Source organism: Parasteatoda tepidariorum, chromosome 11 (assembly GCF_982258835.1).
Source record: "Parasteatoda tepidariorum strain Cologne lab strain chromosome 11, Ptep-v5.0, whole genome shotgun sequence".
NCBI classification, from domain to species: domain Eukaryota; kingdom Metazoa; phylum Arthropoda; class Arachnida; order Araneae; family Theridiidae; genus Parasteatoda; species Parasteatoda tepidariorum.
Genome location: NC_141765.1, coordinates 18,822,848 through 18,843,639, shown reverse-complemented (window position 1 = coordinate 18,843,639; position 20,792 = coordinate 18,822,848). Strand labels below are relative to the sequence as shown.

The 20,792-nt window shown below is 30.6% G+C and overlaps 1 protein-coding gene across 4 annotated transcripts in view; it reads left to right on the top strand.

Annotated features, from left to right (window-relative positions):
- The window catches only part of LOC107451031 (BAI1-associated protein 3), a 392,542-nt gene that overhangs the window by 180,901 nt on the left and 190,849 nt on the right, over positions 1-20,792 (top strand). The window lies entirely within an intron of this gene.

Below are 20,792 nucleotides of genomic sequence, written 5' to 3'. Positions count from 1 at the left end.
AACAGAATTTACTACTATAAAAGCAATTTTGACAGAAAGGTTCTTTTCATGGAAAACAGCGCATTACAGTTTTGTGTGGAACATTCTTAAAAACAGTTTTGTGCTACATTGCAGTCATCCATATTATAGTCATCATGCAGATATTACAGTCGTCCAGATGCTTTTGTGTTTGCTAGTAAAAACGTGAACTTTATATTCTTGAAACCTTTAACCCCAAAGTCAATAAAAAAATTTTTTGTAGTTTTTCTCCTTTTTTTGACTAATTCCTATCGGCTATTGATTTAATTTAAATAAATGAAAATGCACAGTCTAATTATTGAGATAATTCTTTATAATTTTGCCAATTAAGAAATTGAGGCTATACCGGAATAAATGAGTCCATACAAGATCTGGATGTGTTTTTTTTGAAAATGCAATTTATAATGCGTCAAATTTATGAAGAATTTAAACTATTTCATCCATCATCAGTCGATAGTTTATCCTTAAAGCTATTATATTTGTGTTCGAAAAATTTTCATCAGAAGTGATCAGGAATATGATTATCTAGATAATTTCGAAAATACTATTCAAAACTTCATTTCAATCAGGTACTTCTTACAAAAGGAACCAACAAAGAATTTATAAAATGTACTCAATGTGTGCGAGTTACTCTTTATAGATCACACAATAGATACATTTTATTATCATTAAAAAAATCTGCTTTAACAATTTTAAAGAAATATAGAACTAGAAAAAATATGTAAAAATCTCAAGGAGGAAATATGTGCCAAAGTCGAAGAACAATTTTTTAAAAAAATAAGCAAAATGTCTTCCAAAAATGGTAAGTAGAGCTTGGATTTGAACCGGTGACCCATGAAATGAAAGATACATGTGTTTTCTTCATGTGCCAGTGGGGCATTGGGTAGCCAATAATAAATATTCTTCTTCTTTTTAATAAGCAGGATAGTAAGAATAGCAGGATAGTCTTTCTAATAAACAGAATTGTAAGAATAAATTAAGTACCATTCATTTGATATTAAAATTACATAAATTAAGAGTCTTAAAATCAACAAAAGATGTTTTGTTTAATATCAAGATCTTATATTTAATTTGGCGCCATTTTCTGGTAAAAAAAATACTGTATGTAAAAAAGAAAATACTTAACTGCTAATCGCTCTTTCATGCCAACAAAATAATCTACTAATTCAATCATTGATATCACGATAAGTTTCCATTTTAAATTTCAAAAAAAAAAAATAGAATAAACTAAAATTTGCAGAATTAAATGTTTCCTCAAGATTTTATTCAAAGCAAAAATTATTTTACACTATTTTAATCATAATTCTTGCAGCAAAATAGATAAACAAGGAACCATCGTTCGAATTATAAAATAAGCAACTTTCAAATGCAAATACTCTTTGCAATTGCTTACTATATGCAAAAGAAAATAAATTAGTTCGCTTTTGTTTTATGTTTACTATATATGATGTTCCCAAACTACTATGTTGCTTAATAAAATGCTAATACATTTCCGAAACCGTTATAGCAATAACATGCGGGCAATTTTGCACACGATATCCTTAGCGTTTTATTAAAGCATATTGAAGATAACATGTTATGGTATGGAGCTAATATTGAATTTCAGTATACAAGTCATTAAAAAAGTAAATAAATTCAGAAGAAATCATTTATGATAAATTTATTTTATGGAAGAGATTAATATAGTGTATTATATTAATTCTTCATCTTGCATTTATGTATTAAATTACTAAATAAATTTAGAAATGAAGACTGAATATCAGTTTTAAATTGAAGTTAAACACAACAAGATCTGATTTGTTCTCATAGAAATAATTAAAGGAAACTTTTTGTGCTTAATAAATAACTATTAATTAATTTTTAATTATTTAGAAGTTAAAAAGAGATCATGTTTAAGTAATTTCAAAGCTTGAGCTAGTAGTCATTTAAAATATCATCGTTTTTTAAAGTGATAAACTATACTAATTTCTTATTCTTAATGCCATGTTTTCAGAAAATGTATTATTCATCTTAATTAACTATTTAACTTGGTTGATAAAAGTAAAATCAAACCAAGAATATTTTCTGCAAAATTATTTTTGAGAAAAAAATCTAAGATCTCAATTTTGCAGTCGCAATTTTATCTTTATTCAAGTTGCATTAGTTTTGTATTATAATTTTTTATAAACTTTTGTGCGAATCGTTAATTATATCGTCGTTATAGTAGTTACTGAATATTGCTTCTTTTTCGTGCTTTTTTTCTCCATACTAAAAATTTCAACAGGAAAAAAAACTTTTTCTCTAAAAATTCTGTTCCAATAAACCTGAATTTTGTTAAATACGTTCTTTAATTTTTGTGAATAAATTATAAAGATACAGAGATTTTAATAAAAAGAATAATTAATATAATTGTGGTGATCTTTTGATTTTTATTTTCTTCAGAAATTTCTGTTCCACCAAAAGCAATTATTTTCTGAAAATATTTGTTTTTGTATTGTTCGAAAAACATTAGTTGTAATCATTTTTTTAAAAAAAATTCTATTAAATTAATCAAAGTATTTATTTAATATACATTCCTTAAATTTTTCTTTAAATTTTAATTTTAACATTCTTTAAATTTTAATTATAGATTTTGCTTTAAATTTTTTTAAAATTTTGAATTATGGATTTTTCCTTAAATGTTTCTTATAAATACATTCTTTACATTTTCTGATTAAATTATGGAGAAATAGAGATTTTTATAAAATAATAATTAACATAATTGTCGTGTTCTTTTTCCTCAGAAATTCTTGCACTACAAAAACAAATACTCCTGACAAAAAAATATTCCACCAAAAACAAATATTTGTATTGTTTTTTAATTATATGTTTTATAAAATATTTGTATTATACAAAGTTTTTACATTGTTCTAAAAATATTTGCTGTAATAATTTTTTTAAAAAAATCTTCTAAATTAAAGTGTTTATTTATTGATAAACGAAATACCAAGCTTTTGTGTAATGCTAATTTTTTATAAAATGTTCTTTAAGATCCTTTTTAACATGACAGTTTAGGAATCCAGCTGCGAAAAGTAATCCCTTTAAGACATACATTGTTAAAAAATTTTAATGCATCTCAATGCAGAAAATGGTGGCAACTATTTTGCATCATAAAGGTGTTCCACTACATGAAGAGCCAAGAATATTTTTATACACTACTTGGGGTAAAATAGCAGTCACCATTTTTGTTATTCAGTAACACTGAAATTTACAATTACTATAATATATGATACACATAAGAGTCAGTAATGTTATTTTTACGTTGCAATATCAAGTAAGAATCATTGATTTGATATGCATGTATACAACATCTCTTAAAATGAAATTAGTTGGTTAATCAAACATGCACACAGCCCCCCCCCCCCATAGACAGAATATTAATATAAACTTGAACAAAACTGAAGTCAATATAAGCTCAATATTATAAATTTATTTAATACAATTGACAGATTTATGTAAATTTTATGAGAATATAAATATCTTTGTTATACAACTGAAAACATACCTGCATTTAACACTAGAAAGACTGAAACTTAATATATACTAATAAAAAGTATATATATACTAATGAAAAATAACTAATATATACTAATAAAAAATAACTAATATATACTAATAAAAAAGCAACTAATGTGTAAAGAAATTTGTTTAAAATTAATTTCTAATATTTTTTATATTATTTACAGTTATATAACAAGTTATTAGTAAATATGAGCAATAAAAAAATTATATGTTGTACAAAAAGTCACAAAATTCTAAGAAATCGCATTATATGCATCATTGTTTTTTTAATTGAAATTAAAAATGAGTCAAAATGACTCCCTTGGGCAATCTAGTGTTATTTTATATAACAGTTTAGTATGAGTAGTTTGTCATATCAATCCATCAAGAAGATTGAAATTACTTGGCAAATAATTGACCACACTCAATATTCTTGATCAATCAGTAAGGAGAATTTTAACTTGCTTGGTATTCAATGAGCTGTAATCAGTTTGTGAATTCAATCTGACAAGAAGAATTAGCATTTAACCAGTAATCAGTATAAAAACAAACCACCATCTAAGCCATCATATTGTCACTATCTTAAAATTGCATAATTATTCACCTTTAAACTTCTAATAATGGTCCAAACGCATATGTTATACGTTTAAAATACGTCCTGTCATAGTTTCACACTAGAATATAGTTGAATAGTTTCAATATACTGTAATTAGTCGCTAAATGTATAGACCTCTAAAAATGCAACTTTCTTCACCAACGAGCTCCTGCCGATTAAAAGAGTAGAAATCATCTAAGATTGTTTTAAACTTTATCAATTATTGGTTTGAAGACTTAACAACATCCTTTAAATCGCACAAAAACGCAGGATTCGGTATTAACTTGAAATAAGGTAATCATTCACATAATTTGTAGATTTTTTAAACTCCTAATTTTGATAGGAAATATACCTCAATGTTTGTAGTGTATATTTTGAAACATGCAAAATAATTTCCCAAGCTTTTTTTTTTGGATTAATTTACCTAAAATCAACGTGGTTAATTAAGCAGCAAAATAAACAGTAATCTTGAAAAGAAAAATGATAAAGACATTCGTTTCACAGATCATATTTATCAATACAAACAATACACTTCTGGAATATACTCTGGAATATCCTCTAACATACTTCTGGAAATTTATACGAGCGATTCTTTCAAAAATATAAATTTTGATGCCCTCATTAATAGGAATCAAAATTGCTGTAGAGTTTTAAAAATAAGATAATAATTATAAACTTATCTTAATTGGAGCTGTGATGCCCCAGGAGATACAGCCAGCACATTCTAGAAGAAAAAAAGCCTCCAGGAGGATCAATTTAGTAGTCCGAAGCAACTAACATAAACTGCAAAGTGGGGAAAAAATAAGAAAGCTGTCACAACGTCTGGACTACTAAACTGCGCAGTGTGGACATATGAGAAAGATATCACAACGTTCTCATTTATGGTTACCCGTGCGAAGGCTTTCTCTTTTCTAGGAGGTTTTGATAGAGCACCGAATGAGGTTCCAATCCCAGTGACGGCTGGTCGATAAGAATTTTAGTCCTTGCTCGCACAGAGAAAACAGCGCTGACTTGGATAAATGGATCATGGATTAAAATCCCCTTACCGTCTAGCTAACTGTGAAAGACTTTCCTTTCCATGTAAAGAAAATATGGGTTAGTTCCATTAAAAAATTCTCCGTAAAGGCCAGTTTGTCTCAATGATATATCCCTTCCCTTGTCTTCTGCAGTGGGTTCAAAAATACGGAGTTGAACAGTGATAGTCGCAAACTCAGAATTGAGAATTGGGTCAAATGTTCAACGCCAGTTATAAAATGAAATAAAGCAATTTTTAAAACCAACTAAATTTTAATCAAAATTAAGCGATAGATTTTTTGTACTTAATTAGTAAAACAACTATACCCCAGGAAATAATTGGTGACCCAGGTAATAAAAATAAAGCTAAAATAAGTTTTTTTTAACAAAAAAAATGCATTTGAACTTATGTTTTGCAATGAAACGGATGGTCTAAGATGAAATTAGATGGGTTCTAACCCATCTAATTACGAATATTTTTATTATATACTCTTCATTATATGCTCTTCAAGTATTTTTATTACATACACTTCATTATACATTCAGTTTTATTATATAGTCTTTATTATATATCCTTTTTTTTTGTAAAGTCTTCATTATGTATACATTTTATTATATAATCTTCTTGATTTTCTATTATAGTCCTTGAAATCATCGCAAATAATTCTAATAATTATAATTATGAATAATTCTATATTTCAAATTAACAAGTAATTATTTCAAACATATGATTTTACTAGATTTCTTGGGACATTTTCAAGATATATATCAATTACAAATGTATTTGGACTATTTTAATTAGTTGTATCCAATTGCTTATCGTTAGATAGTATTTGCAGTCAACTGAATCGATTCTAATGAACTTGATTTCAACCCTTTCATTAGGTGCATAAGAGATATTTCATGAATAGTCAGCATACAAAATTTACACTTTAATTCCAATTATTTTTTTAATACCACTATGGGAAATCTGAAATGTTTGGTCAAATTTATTCGAATTAAAGCTCTTTGATATCTTTTTAATCTAACTTAATTTCTTAAATTTACATAAGTATTTAACATCGTGCAATCTTTTATAGTTATAGATACGTTGGCTACAGTTTATTTTAACACTGCACATGGTAACTAATGCACATGGTATATTCATTAATCTAGATCTTTGTTTCTTAGTAAACCCATTAATCTTAATCTTTCTTACTTAGTAAACCCATTAATCTCGATCCTTGTTGAAGTAAGCTCATTTATCTTGATCTTTGTTACTTAGTAAACTCATTAAATTGGATCTTTTTTGCTTAGTAAACTCATTAATCTTGATCACTGTTACTTACTAAACCCATTAATCTCGATCTTTGTTACTTAATAAACTTATTAAACACGATCTTTGTTACTTAGTAAACCCATTAATCTTAAACACTGTAACTTAGTAAACCTATTAAACCCGATCTTTGTTACTTAGTAAATTTGAACACCTCCTTAAAAGAAAGTAACTGGACAGTTCTCAAATAGTCGGAGCATAACATAGATCTTAACATTAAGTACTGGCAACCATTAAGTTCAAATTTAATTGGTAGTCGGAATTTTAGAGTAAATTGGTAGTTTTGTTTAATGACAAGAATTAACATAAGTTATTTCAAAATTTTGTTCATCCGACAGAGCCAATTTTGGACATTCAAGATGGTAACTAAGCCCATGTGATGTGTGTTATGTTTTCAATGGTGTCTAGATGCTTACAAATAAAACTAAGGGAATAAAATTAAATAGGATGGTTACTCATTAATGTCCTCAAAAATTGTCAGAAATGCAATGTTATTTCAAATGTTAAAGCATATAATTGTATGAATTCAATTATGAATTTTAAATGAATCGTTAATATTTTAAAATGTGATGCATATTGCCATCTTTTTCGATATTTCGGTACGCTTCTATACACTCAAAAATTTGAAATTCACATGCTATAATATATATGTGACACACTGTTGAAAATTCTGGATGAAATTACGGTAAAAAACCCTGTAATTTTTCTATTAGTTAATAAATAATTTTTCTGATTACTTTATTAGTAAATAAAGAAATGGCTGTATTTCAAAACTTATAATGATTTTCTTAATTAAAATTCACCAATTAGTAGCTGGTATTAAGCTTATTTATTGTAGTTTCACTTAGATATTATGGATGATGGATGGATTTTTCATTTTAAATATACAACTTTATAAAATTCATTTTCTCAAGGACTATTAGACTGATTTTGCTCAAACTTTTGTATTTTAACATGAAAAAATATATTCTTTGTAATGATGTAAGGAATTGGGTATCTTATAACTAAAAGTTTTTTCTGTTATTATTAAATAAAATAATATTAAATATTTACCAAAAGTTTTTTTTTCCATTTCCAATGCAGCAGGCAATACAGACATTATCCTAGCTCAGTACAGAGATCAAAAGATAAGAAAAATACAAATACAGAAAGAGATGAAATATACAAAATACAAAAACAAAAGCAAAACATCAAACACAAAAATTAAATCAAGAATTTAAATTGAACAAAAGGTCTCTGGCCCCCCAGTATCGGGAGTAGATGCAGTTCTTTGTGAGAACTGAACAGTTGAGGAGATGTTCAGCATTCATTGTCGCATAACTGCGGCAGAGGGGGCAGGCAGGATTATCCACTATTTTAAGATGGAAAAGATGAGCGTATAAGCAATCGTGCTTGGTAGCAAGACGAAAGGCAGCTACAGCACTGCTTCTTGGGCAATCGGGGAGATTAAGGATGTCATTTCTCCACGATTTTTCTTTTGTCCGTTCTTTTAGCAATGATATATGTGTTGTCTTAATTGCATGATTAATCATTAATGAAGTGGACTTATAGCTAACTAAGTTATTTGGGGTTTGATTAACGAAGCAACCTTTTTTGGCCAGTGCATCCGCTTTTTCGTTGCCGGGGATACCACAGTGGGATGGAATCCATTGTAAGGCAATCGTTTTATATTTTTCACCCATCTCTGTCATTAAAGATCTACATTTCACAATGGACTAAGAGCTAAGGGCTTGAGAGCAGTTGGCAATGGCCAGAATCGCAGCTTGGGAATCCGAGAAGATGACAGTTTGATCGAAAAGAGAAGGGCGAGCATTTAAGAGAGTTAAAGCTACTTTGATTGCCTCAACTTCACCATCAAAAGCGGTCTTGGCGGTTCCCAACGCAAGACAGTGGGAGAAATACTCACAATAAATATCAGCACCGGCAACGCCATCTATCTCAAGCTTTGAGCCATCTGTGTATATGTGTAACCATGCTTCAAGAGGAAAACGATTGTGGATTGTCTCCATCCCCGAGCTGAACAAAGCTGCTGTACAATCCTGGGGTTTTAAGACAGGACTCATAAGGTCCAGGTGATACAATATTTTGCTAGCTTCCACAGGATTTAAGGGGGGAAGCAAAGGTTCAATCCGGGAAGGTATATCAATTCATCCATCACTTTTAATACAGCATGATGGACACAGCTCCCTGGGGAAGACCAGTTTGCAAAGTCCTAAAACTAGACAGTGCGGTTCCATTTCGGATATTTAAAAGACGCTGTTCAAGGAAGTCACTGAACCACCGCAGCATGTTATCTGATATATGCTTACTAGCTATTTTATATAGGAGCTTAGCCTTCCAAACAGTATCGTATACTCCTTTAAAATCCACAAAAATAGCATCCACAATGTTACTCTGAGAAAAAGTGGTAACAAGCTCCTTAGTGGAACGGTTTTTCCTAAAACCACCCTGCGCATGATGCAGGAGTTCCTTGGTTTCAAGGTGCCATTTAGGTGCCACCAAAAGTTATTTCTTGCATGGAATAATTTTTGGATAAACAGCATTTATAATTGTTTGCAAAAAAATTTTTCTCTCAAAAAGTGCTAGAGGTATACTTAAAAAATAAAGTTAACTTTAAGGAATCTAAATGCTGGACCGTTCTCCTGACCAAACTATTGGGACCATATTTCCCAGTTTGCCCTTACTTCCTATATTTTTAAGATCAGAAATCTGAATCTGTTGAAAGAAAAGGTATATTTATTAGAGAAAGTGCTTTTTTGTGTCCGTATTCGTAACTTAAATATTGTCTGCGCTAATCAATAAGCATATTTGAGGTTACTTCCTTGAACCATTAAGATTGAGTCTTAGAACTTGAAGATCCCATCCTTAGATCAAAAGTTATTCATACTAGTTCGTAATAATGATCACTGGTTAAGTTGTGAACAAGTCTTGTACAGCTGTTAGATGGAATTCAATTTTTTTATATTAGAAAAGGAGCAAGAATTTCCTCAACTCATGTATCCCGTTTGGTTGCGTTATTTACAATTTTAAACAACTTTTCAGACTTGTATAGTGATATAAATGAAAATTTGCAAGGAGAAGGAAAAAGTGCAAGCAGGTCATATGTGATCATGCGATTTTTAGAGTGCAGACTTGACGTATTCTCTAAAGATCTTTCAACAAATAAGTTTAAATAATTTCTTTCGCTTAAAAGACACTTGGAATTTGCATTGAGAGATAGAGAAAACAGATGCAATTTACTCAAGAGCTATTTGGATACCGTGGAAACTTCAAAGGAAATAGAAACAACAAGGTTTTCTCAATTCCGAGATTTGGAAAAAGGAAAAAAAAGGAATTGATGGAACTTCAGGACATGATGACGTGGGTAAACAAATTTTTCAAATTAGGCGGAACATAAGAAGAAGTGGAGAGTGCGGATTCTAAATATACATAAATCAGAAAACTTAATCCTAGAGCAATTGAACGATCTTTGTCGAAGTTTTAAAAAAGCAATATCACTGCTACCACACTATAAAGTTAAGAAATATCACTGCTTACAATGTTTAGGTGCTCATACGCGTGTGAGCAGGTCTTCTCATCAATAAACACTACTGTAACAAAATGCTTTGATTATGATTTAATTGCGTGAGCTAGGAAATATTTTGATGTATAGCTGCCACCCTTTTTGGTGTTTAGGTAAACTAAACTTGTTTTACTATGCATGTACAGCCTTGGCCTGCAATAGTCTGCAGAGCTATAGAAGAAAAAGAAGAATCAATATTATGGTAACATCAAATTTGTACTATATTATGGTTCAACACGTTCCGAAAATATTTAACTGAGAATTATAAGAATGCGCCGTAGAATAAAATCATAATTTTTTCTAACGAACCGTCGAAAAATGACATCGTTATTAATTAGCTCTAGCATAAAAATAAACAACACTTGATGTTTTACACTTTAATTTTGTTTACTATACACTGTTATAAATGTTTACGTCAACCTTGAACTAGACTGATATGCTAATGGTGACGATCTGGAATTCATTCTTAATGATGATTGGGAGACAGTTATTAATTTCCCGGCCTCCACACCACGCTCCCCAACCAACCAAATGCGCGTGGACTTTTTAGGTGACTCTAAAGCCTCTGAGGAGATAAAAGTAGATTCCGAACCACTAAGACCTGATCGGAGAAAAATGCAATTTGATCAGACACCTAATCTTATGTTGATCGAGAATGTCATGAAAACCTGATGCAAACTTCATAATGGTAACTAGTTGAACTTTAATATCATGCCAATTAAACCATTTTAAACTTGATTACACGATGCCGTGATACAACAATTCAATTAATCACTTTAATTACGTTGCAGAATATATTATGCCGTAAAACGTTTACAAGGTTAAGGTCAATGGCCGACGAAAAGAGTTCCAGTCACTAGCAAAAATTAATTACCTCTGCTAAAAAAATAAAATAAAATTATTTCGATTGGAAAAAATGTTAAGTGCAGTTATGTGGATGAAATATTTTTAATTTAGTAGGAATTCAAATAAAGAATAAATTTTTCATATATTATATATTATATGGTATAACATATTTTTTTATCATAACTTTGTATAAAAGAAATTTTCTATGCTAAAAACATAAAAAAAAACATTAGGATTAAATTTAGTTTAAATATAACTAAAATACAAATACACCGAAGAGCCATTACATTATGACCACCCTCCATCTATAACAATGGGCTCGCCCAGGTTTTCATGGTTTCTCGCCCAGGAACAATGTTTTCATGGGGCACATTAGGACCCATAATCCTCATAGAACAATCCCTGACGTCTGTTAGCTACTTGAACATAGTTCACCCATTCATAGCAACAGTTTTTCCTGCGGGGGATGGTGTTTACCAACAGGATATTGCACCATGTCATAAGGGTCGAATCGTCGAGGAACATTCCAGTGACTTTCAAGTCATGTCTTGGCCCCCAAATTCACCTGACCTTAATCCAATAGAGCATTTGTGGTCCTACTTGGAAAACCAAATTCGCGCTGCCACGCTACCCCCTCGCAATGTGAGGGAATTGCAAGACTAGTTAGTGAGCGCTTGGTACCAGATACTTCAGACTACCTATCAGCACCTTGTGGAATCAATGCCTCTGCGAGTGCTAGCAGTTTTGAGGGCTAAAGGTGGTCCTACATGTTATTAGCAGGGTGGTCATAATGTAATAGCTCTTCGGTGTATATCTAACTGCATAATTTTATGCAGAATTTAAGATAATTAAAATGTGTGAAAATCTTACTCAAAAATTTTTGAGACTAAATATTTGTAAAATAATTACAATATTAAGCCAAATAAGTATCGTGTGTATTTCTTATTAATATGATCACTAACTGCCAATGGCAAATAAGTATCGTGGCAAATTTTTTTCAAGTCAAGCATTTTTACGTTCTATTGACCTCCTTCTCGAAGAAGGGAGCTGACCGTTTAAATGAACGGTCAACTTTAATAATTTTGCTGAAGTTCATTACAATTATGGTGATGATCTTTTTTTTCTCAAAGAAGGGAGCTGGCCGTATAAATTTCTGGCCATTTATCCGGATTTTGTGGAAATTTCTTAGAATGTATGTTTCAATGCTGAACTGATATTTGTGAAAGTAACTTTCAACGTTAAACTTATATTTCTATTCATTTAACTTAATTGTGTTTACTTTAATATCAGCTGAGATTACTACTATTAATTATAATAGAACAATACTGATAAGCAGAATTTATAACTAATGATTTGATAAATTATAATAATGATTCTTAAAAATACAGTAAAAAAATGTTAACAATTACATAAAAGGTTATTTTAGTTTTAAAATACGGACCAATTTTTCCATGTGCACTACCCTACAGTAATGGAAAAGACGCTTTCAGTTTTCGAATTTTTTTTAAATTTCTCAAGAAATACCTAAAGGATTATTTTGTAACTTTAGATGTTTTAGTTTATGCAGTTTTTCATACTTAGCAATAAGATTTAAAGTTTTCAGAGGTTTAGAAGACCTACAATTAATTACAAAAGAAAAAAGGCATTTTTGAGCACCCTATGCCAGAAAATCAAGAGCAAAAAACTTCTAACTTGCATCGATTACTTTAGTTGTTATTTTTAACAACTGCATAAAGTTTCGTAAACTTAGAGTAAATATTTGTGGAAATGTGGACCTTTTTATAAAAAATAAAATTTTTCGCCATACGTTTTCTTTGCCATAACTACATAAAGGTCAACTTATTATAAACAAAATTTTTGAAGAAATTTAAAATTAATTACGAAATTGTTAATTTAAAATTTTACAAAAAATCGTTAAAAGCTACTTAAGATCTGAGCATTTAAGCTAGTTCTATTATACTGCGCATGAGCAGAAATAATTTAAAAAGGTTCTTTCATAAGTTTGTAGGGATTTTGCACGATTATTGTAAGATATCATTTGTTGTTAAATTTTGTCTTATGAAACAAAATAAAATTTGTAAAAAGCCCATGATAATTTTGAACTTTTTTCTGAAAAGTACAAAAACTAGTTAAAGTTGCTTAAAATTTTTCCAAGTCTTAAGATCAAATTTTTAAGATCAAGTCAAATTTTTTAATTAGTTGAAAAATACGATTCACTACAAAATTAAGACAGAAATTTTTTAAAATTTTTTTAGTGCATGCATAGATGAAAGAACTAGCTTAAACACTAAAAACTTTTCTAGTTTCCCACGAAATTTTAAAGTTTTAAATCGACAATTTTGGAATTAATCTTATATTGCTCTTACTGCCATTGAATGTCTATAAAGTTATAACGAAAAAGCGTAAGGCGAAAAAATTTATTTTTTATAAAAATGTTCAGATCTGCATAAATATTTACTCTAGGTTTACAAAACTTTGCGCAGTTAGTAAAAATAACAGCTTAAGTATTCATTGCAAATTACAAGCTTATTGCTTAATTTTTTGGCATAGGGTGTTCAAAAATACGTGTTTTTTTTCGTAATTTATTGTACATCTCTAAAACCACTGAAAGCTTCAAATTTTATGGCTAAGTTTGAAAAGTCGCATGAGCTAAACATCTCTCAAGTTACAAAATAATCCTTTGAGTAATTCTTGAGAAGTTTAAAAAAAAGTCGAAAACTGAAAGTGTCTTTTCTATTGTTGTAGGGTTGAGTATTGTTCATTATATGACTTCTAAAGTATATTCTTAAAGTTGTATAATCACAGAGTTGTCTTGAAATTGAAAGGGAAACTTTGATATTAAAGCTTTCTTAAATTGTTGCTCAAACATTAAGGGAAATATTTCGCAACTTTTGAATATTCTTAAAAACCTTTATAGTACTTTCTCAGTGTTATTTCATTTTTAAAACATTTCATACTCATTTATATTGTAAGACTACTTGAAAGCAGATAAACGTTTTTATTTGACGTAGCTCGATTTTAGTTATTTATATTTATTTCGGGTTTTTAACGTTTAAATAAGAAATGACAGAACAAAAATATTTAAAAGCAATTTTTCTCGCAAAAGCTGTTAAAAATAGCAGTTAAAAATTCAATAAAGTCAAAACCATTTAGCTTGTAATTATTGTTTTCAAAGGGAATTTATTTTTACGACTTTCAAAAGCTTTTTCTTCGCACATTTAGAAATATAATATTTCAGTGAGATAATTGTTACTTTAGATAAATTGAATGTTTACAACGTTTTGAAAATATGTTTTACTGATGTTACTTTTCGATATTTTTTATCTCTCTTATGCATTTTTGATTTCTTCCTTTGTTAATATTTTTCAATATTTTATGTTTCACTATAAAATGTTTGATTTTATTTCTTGCTATTTATTTTTCCATTACAACAACAGCTAGTAAATTAATTCAAAAACCATATATTACTTTTTTTATACTTTTCTGTTTTATTATTTGTTATTGTTGCCACTTAGTAAAATCATAAACTTTCTATAAGGACCCGCGATGGCTCAGAGGATAGAGCGTCCGCCTTCGATTGAGGCGAACCGGGTTCGAATCCCAGTCGATACGAACTCCGCATCCGGCTTGCACCGACCACAGAGTTGACGTGAAATGTCTTCAGTGGTAAACGGATCATGGGTTAGAGTCTCCTTGCCTTCAGGCTAACCGTGGGAGGTTCTGTGGTCTTCCTCTCCACGTAACGCAAATGCGGGTTAGTTCCATCAAAGAGTCCTCCACGAAGGCAAATTTCTCCCAATACTCGATCCAAGAGTTCCCCTGTCTTCCGGATTGGGTTCAAAATTAAAAGGCTACGAAGTTGAACATTAGTAGTCGTAAACCTGTAAAATTGGGTCGGCTGTTTATCGACGATAATAAAAATATAAAAACTGAATCTTTCTATAAGCTTTTTTTCAAAAAATAAATCATTTTAAACTTATTTAACACATGGATCAATAAGTTCCGAGACTAACCCGGAGATGGCGCTCGTAGTAAACCAGTAACCAGGTCTTTCTAGAGTACTAACCTTTGCTTGAAACGTGTCAAAATTTTAAGTCGATCGGACCAGAAACAGCTGAGTTATCGAGGTTGGAGTAAAGTCGTTTTGTAGTTTGTTTAAAAAAATGGAAAAAACAGAGTTTCGTGTTCTGATAAAACATTGTTTTTTAATGGGTAAAAACACCGTGCAAGCGAAACAATGGATTGACAAATGTTACCCGGACTCTTGTCCATCAAAAGCAACGATTTGTCGGTGGTTTGCCGAGTTTAAACGTGGTCGTACCGACACAAATGACGCGGAACGCTCGGGTAGACCTGTGGAAGCCGTTACACCGGAAAATGTGAGTGAAGTGACAAAAATTATAATGAAAGATCGTAAAGTGAAGCTCCGTGAGATTGCTGAGATGACACAGATATCATATGGAAGTGTATTTACTATCCTTCATGAAAAATTGAGCATGAAAAAGGTTTTTTCCAAGTGGGTGCCGCGATTGCTTTCGATGGAACAAAAACAGCAACGAGTCGATGATTCAGAAAGCTGTTTATCGCTATTTACACACACACACACTATTTGCACATGCAGAGAAAGAAATCCTTTTTCACCAAGACAATGCACCCTGCCACAAGTCGATGAAAACAATGGCAAAATTGAACGAATTGGGCTTTGATCTGCTTCCCCACCCCCATACTCGCCAGATTTAGCCCCCAGTGACTACTGGCTCTTTGCTGATCTTAAAAAAGTGCTCCAGGGAAAAAGATTTGGCTCAAATGAGGAGGTCATCGCTGAAACTGAAGCTTATTTTGAAGCGAAAGATAATTTTTTTTATAAACATGGTATTGAAAAATTGGAAAAGCGTTGGAACGATTGTATCACCCTAAAAGGTGATTATGTTGATGAATAAAAGAAAATTTTGCAAAAAAAATGTTGTTTTCATTGTTAGTCTCGGGACTTATTGATCCATGTGTTATATCTTTGGTAGATGTAATATAAATTTTTGTCGAAGTCCTTTGGTAATGATTTTGGTTAAATTAACCATAAAATATGGTTTTATTATGTGTGTCAAAAATTAAAAATGTTGCAAAATTTGGTAATATTATCATGATTTCTTAGAGCCTGACTTCAAAAACACTTATTTGGTTAAATTTACTTTTCAGCTTTGTATTTGCTACTAAATCTTAGATAATGAGAACAATAATTTTGAAAACCAAAATTTCCCGTAAACCGTCATAGAAAAATTACTAAATAGATTTGCTTAAATACCATATACTTCGGTTTTATTTACAAAATAATGCTGTTTTTTTAATCAAAAATGTTATTGTTAAATTTACCAGAATTTGTTTTTCTCCATAGAGATGTTTCAAATACAATAAAGGATACAAATAAAGTTTGACACTTAATTTTTAATATAAATCATTAACGTTAAAACAAACATCGAAACCCTAAAGTAGAAAACAGAAGCAAAATTTTCTAACTATTTTTCTTTAATATTACGGAAATATACCATATGAATGTATTACCTTAGTCAAAACTAAATAATTCGTCACAAGCTTAAAATAATGCAGAAAGCTAAATTGTTAAATGAGATCTTTTTTATTATAATTAGAAAATAAAAATATCGTATAAACTCATCATTATGATCCGATGAGAGATTTCTCACTATAATTGAAATTATGAATGGAAATAACAATCAAAATTTATGCATTGAGAAAAAAATAGTTAAAGCTACCAGAATATTCTAAAACTTACCTTATTTCTATCTGTATTCGAGCACCGAAAAGCTCTGTAGTTTTTACTGAAGCTCTTTGTAAAAGTTAAAAATAAAATATGGTTTTATAATATGATAAAATTTACTATGTGTGGTAAAATTTGGTAATTTTATCTACGAGGGTTGCTATTTATATTTCTGGCCTAATAATGAAAAAAACAAATATGTAGGATCGAAATTGGTTTTATTGTTTTTCAAAATATTCTCCATGATGATCAATACACTTTTTCATGCGTTTGAACCAATTTTCAAAGCACTTTTTCCAGTCCGATTGAGGTAACTCCAAAACATGCGTTTGGAATGCTTCAACCGCTTCTTCGGGGGTCGAAAATCGTTGTCCACGTAATTTATTTTTGATGGGTGGGAATAAGAAGAAGTTATTGGGTGCCAAATCAGGGCTGTGCGGCGGATGACCCATCTGTACGATCTTTCGCTCCGTCAGAAATGCCTTTGTTTGAGTCGATGTGTGAGAGCTCGCATTGTCATGATGAAGAATGATTCGCCTGTTCTTCTGCTTTTTTCGAATTTCTTCGATGACTTCTGGCAAACAAATGGTCGTGTACCATTCAGAATTGACCGTCCTGCGTTGCTCTAACGCCACTGTTGCCACATGACCGTTAATGCCAAAGAAACATGCAATCATTTGTTTCGATGTGCTTCTTCCTCGAACAACTTTTGTTGGTTTTGCCTCGTCTTGGAAGACCCCTACAGTTGATTGCTGTTTTGTTTCCGGCTCATATGCATAGATCCATGATTCGTCACCTGTGTTGATGTTATACACAGCCTTTGATGTACCTTGAACGTATTTTTACAACATTTCCTTGCACCAATCGACACGAGCCTTTTTTTGAGCGTTTGTCAGATTATGCGGGATCCAACGCGAAAAAATTTTTTTACGCTCAAATGTTCATGCTATATTTTATTGTTGCTAGTCATACTAATGTCCAAAGACGCCTCTATCTCACGGTATGTCACATGACGATCTTGCTTTATCAGTTCACGCACAGCATCGATCTTTTCTGGCATAACAACGGATTTTGGACGACCTGCACGGGATTCGTACTGGAACGAACATCGACCACGATTAAATTCGTTATACCAACTTTCTACAGTGCTGTAGGATGGCGCTTTATCACTGAATAAAGAATTAAGTTCATCGAAGCACTCTTGTCTTGACAATCCACGTCGAAAGTTATGAAAAATAATGGCACGAAACTGTTCACGATTCAATTCCATTTTTTGAAAGAGAAGAACTTTTCAATTTACTGTCAACAACACAAATGGAGCTATAATGGTAAATCGTCTGCTGAATTTATGTTTAAAAATATCAAACTTTCGATTAAAATCGTCTGCGGTCGCCTAGCAACACTTACTGTTGCCAAGGGCAGGAATATAAATAGCAACCCTCGTAACACTGTTAAAAATTCCATTTTCAAACTGAAAACAACCGGCATCAGTCTATCCATCCAATTAACCGTACAGTTTACGGTTAAGTTTTTAGCCTTACGGTTTTTGTAACCATTGATAACTAATATTGTTTTGTGTGTTCATGGTTTTTTTCACTGTTTACGACAAGCATGATCTCAAAACCATAAGAAAAAAATTTAACTGGACATTGGAGGAGGCACCTTTTGTTACGTAACGATTCAGGCTGGAATTTAAATGTGTTTTATCAAATGAAACTTGGAATGTGGCATAATTAGTTTATCTGCGTCATTCACTTATCGTAAGAGTTGGCAAATACTAGGCTTCTTTGTGATTAGCAGTTTTATGGTGCAGCCATCTATGCGAGAGTGAGAGCATCGTATTCTAATAGTCCAGAGTCACAAATTGGAGAGTGTAGGACACTGGAAACTCTTCACTTGTTGAAAGGAATAGATAAATAGTGTAGTGTCAACACTGGAACTCGAACTCCCGTTATATCGGTCACGAGATTAACGGATTAGTCCTTTCAGAAATAATATGGAGCTGCAAGGAACTTAGTAGCTTCATTGGATGGGCCTAGTTGGTGCGATAAAATTCAGGTTGCTGAACCATATTATATAAAAGCAGTTAACAAACAATTTTGTTCACAGTTAACAGTTTGAATAATATCTTATTCATGATTATTCGACTGTTATGTTAGAATATGGTAAAATAACAATTAATTAAATTGCTATTTAACAACTTTTTCTGAGAAATTTTAAACAATGTAGAGAGTGGCACAAGAACAATTTATTGGGTTAAATTAAATGTCATTACCATTCAGTACTGTAATTTTACGGATTTTTTTCTCCGTATAATTATACAGATAGTCCTAAATTAAAATGACGATTTTTAAAATCCTTTTTTAGGCATAAATTTTTTTGTGTAGCAAATATATATGTCAAGGTATGCAATCCATCTCCTGAGGACCTAATTTATTCACATTCATTTTAATGTTGCTTTAATTCGTTCAACCCGAATTTTAAAATATTTATTTTAAAGCGGAATATTTTGCTACTCAATTGCGTTTTGCTTTTGTAAAACCCGTATTGGTTTTCTTTCCATGTTAAGAGAGAGATAGAATGAAACATATATAAAAAATTAAAACAAGGTTTATTTGTTAAATTAAATACAAATAATGTTTGCATTCAAATTTAAATCCGTATTTCGAAACACAACGAATACAATTGAGTAAGAAAGCATTTAAAAACAAAAAAATAGAATGACATGCATTGTTCTTTCTAAGAAGTAATCTTGAAATAAATTTCTTATTAAATATCGTTTGATTATGTTTTACTAAGTAACCTGAGTATTATGGAACCAATTGAGACTTTTTAATAAATATCTGTTGATTCTTATAAACTATTGAAATTCCGTATCAAATTATGGTATAAAGTACCGAGTACCTATATTTTTTACAGTGAAATCTTACGGGACATATATAAGAACTAATTCTTAGAACAATATTTACTGTAAAATCAATGAATCACCGTAAATAAATAAATATTACTGTAAAAATTACCGTATAAAATTTTATGGCAAAAATGGCTTTTACGAATACTGCACTCAGGTTTCCAGCACTTTTTACCGTAATTTGATCAGCAATTTTTTACAACGTACAGTAATATGGAAATCTTGTTAGTGCGTTATTAACGTAAACTAATTCTTTTGTTAAGGTTATTCAAAAAGTTTGACATCAAGGTATGTTTTGGGAGGGTCAGTACTTAAAGAAATTTGTTTTTTCATAAATTATTTTTTTTATATAAGGTGTGACGACAAATGCTTGCTCTCGTTTGCAACTCTAATTTCGATGGCTTATTAGTTTATCTAAATATTAAAATCGTGCCCCCCCCCGCAAATCAAAATAATGAAGAGAAAAATTAAATGGAAGGAGAATATTCGCATTTGATTCTGACCTTTTTCTTGACTTATTTTGATTCTGACTAGATTATTTCTTTTTTGCTAACCTTTGGGATTATATAGAAAAAACACAAAATTTTTAAAATTCAATAACTTCGAAACTAAAGCAAAACTTTTAAATCAGTTAAAAGTATTTACACCTTAAGTCATGAGACAACTGTCACAAAATTAGGATAGTTTTACTGCGTTAGTGTTTCTTTTGGTTCTAAAAATCTAAAGAATCATCAATATAAACTGCTTATTTATTCCAAAACTAATTCGAAATTGAAATAAATTGGACACATTATAGTATAGTAATACGTGACTGTAGAAGAAAAATCATAATTCCCCTGTTAATAATTTTTGCTAAACTGAATTAAGCAGTGAAAAAAATTTGATGAGCAATTAAGACTAATTAGACGATTAGACGACTTTTGACTTATTGACAAATTAGACGAATAAAATATTGACCATTGATATTGGAATGTCCTTCAAACATTTCTTTGGACATTTCCGAAATTTTATATTGTTTACTCTAATAGCTTTTCAGTTAGAATCTCGATCATAGAAAATTTTCTATTACAGTGATGACGGCGGAAATCATTTCTTTAATTTAGAAATTAGAATGGTTGCGTTGTGTAAACTCAAAGATAATCATAAATTTAGATTGTTACCTTTTAGACATTTTATTACGTATAAACTTAATAACTGGAACACATTAAATAAATAATCCCAAAGAAACTGAAGCGGCACGAT